The sequence below is a fragment of the Arachis ipaensis genome, chromosome B06 (genome assembly GCF_000816755.2).
Source record: "Arachis ipaensis cultivar K30076 chromosome B06, Araip1.1, whole genome shotgun sequence".
NCBI classification, from domain to species: domain Eukaryota; kingdom Viridiplantae; phylum Streptophyta; class Magnoliopsida; order Fabales; family Fabaceae; genus Arachis; species Arachis ipaensis.
The window spans coordinates 134501553-134503612 of record NC_029790.2 but is presented as its reverse complement, the minus strand read 5'-3'; positions in this window follow the sequence as shown (position 1 = coordinate 134503612).

Below are 2060 nucleotides of genomic sequence, written 5' to 3'. Positions count from 1 at the left end.
TTTATACACTAAATATTTTTGACATTTTTTTAATTAAAAAAAACACATTAATTATTAAAAAAATATTGATGTTAAAATAATATATAAATTTATTTGTTTTATTTTATTTTATTGCATAAGTTGCAATGAGGTTTAAACTTAAGATCCCGTGAAACTATCTGCAATTCATGCACAATACTAATTTGGCTACCATTTTTCATTGAAATCAAAATATAAAAAAATGAATTAAACTAATGAGTATTAACTGTCATTTTCCATAGAGGAGCATCAGCACATGTTGAATAATATGAACATAGCCAATTCACACAAAATTTTAATGAACTTGCCAATACAGGATTACAATGAGGAATTCATCCGTAAATCAAATAATAATACAACAATAACAATAATAATAATACAAAATTGCTGCCACAAAAGAAGAAACTTTCATCTAAAAGACCTTTGGATTTCTTTTAAGAGTTTTTCCCTTTATCTCAGGGACCCAAATGGAAACAAATACTACTGTGAAAGCACATAGTACTACATATGTGGTGAAGGTTCCCGAGAAGAATAGAGGTAGCAAGTGATTAATAATCAATAACAAAAGGGTTCAATTATTCTCTATAATCTCATTTCAATATTTATGATATATTTGAACATATATATATATATATAGACACCTATGTATATAATATACTTAAATATATACTTTATTATTATTATTATTGTAAGGATCTAATTTACAGTTTCACATCATATCTAAACTCTTCATTTATTAAAAAAATATGAATTGAAACATAGAATAAATAGAGTAAAGACTCAATTCGGTCTTTGTCCATTTTCACGAAGGACAAAGTAATCTCTGTCCAAAAAAAAAAGGGACACTTTGACCCTCAACCTTTTTATTTTGGGACAATACGGTCCCTTTGTTTAAAAAATCATTAAATAATAATAAAAATTAGTTTTGTGGGGGTTTTATTTGTATTTTGTGGGGTTTTAAACTCCCACACAAATCTTTTCAATAATATAACCAATTACTACCACTACTACTATTATCTTTTTCATCCTCATTATTTTCACTCCTACCTCTATTATTTTTATTGTGTAACCATACTTTATCATCATCATTATCTCCTCTATCATCATCATCATCAATACCAATATTGTCAACATTAAAGTTCTCTTATTTCATTTCTTATTCGATGTTATTTTTTCCTTTACAAGATATTGTACTATAATTACTTTTTTTTTGTGGCATCATTTTTATCAATGGTTTTTCTTCACTTAACCACCATTGATGAAGGAATTTTTGAAAAACAAAGTTATTAATAGTTTTTGGAGGTTTAAAACCCCCACAAAATACAAATAAAACCCCAGAAAACTAATTTTATTATTATTTAATAAATTTTTTAACAGAGGAACCGTATTGTCCCAAAATAAAAAGGTTAAGGGTCGAAGTGTCTCTTTTTTTAGACAGGAATCGCTTTGTCCTTCGTGAAAACGGACAAAAATCAAATTGGATGTTTACTCAATAAATATATAATAAGTGTCAGTCTTTCTCCCATTTTCTAAAATTATTTTACACAGACTGCTCAATAAGTTTCAATGAAACTCATTTTTTCTAATAATTTTTATAAATTACAAAAAGTTATATTTTGGTTAATTGATTAAGTTATTATAACTTAAATTAAATTAATAGTTACAGTTAATCATGACCATTCTATCCAATAATCATTAGACATAGCATAAGAGATAATTTACCTTTTATTTTAAAAAAAGTTGGATAAAATTTACCATAATTTGGATATGATATAAAACTTGTAAAAATTACATCACATCAACAATAATAATAATCGAGTATATATGTAAGTATATGATACAATATTGTGTATATCAAAAGATAGAAAGAATATGATAAAAATCATGAATAGAGATCCTTAGAATTAGGGTAAAGAGGAATATTAGCGTTTTAAATTATATTATGTATATTCATATTATTATATTATATTCATATTTATAGCATAATTCTCTAAGTGAGCTATAAGTCTAATACTAATCTTAATATTATATATATAGGTATT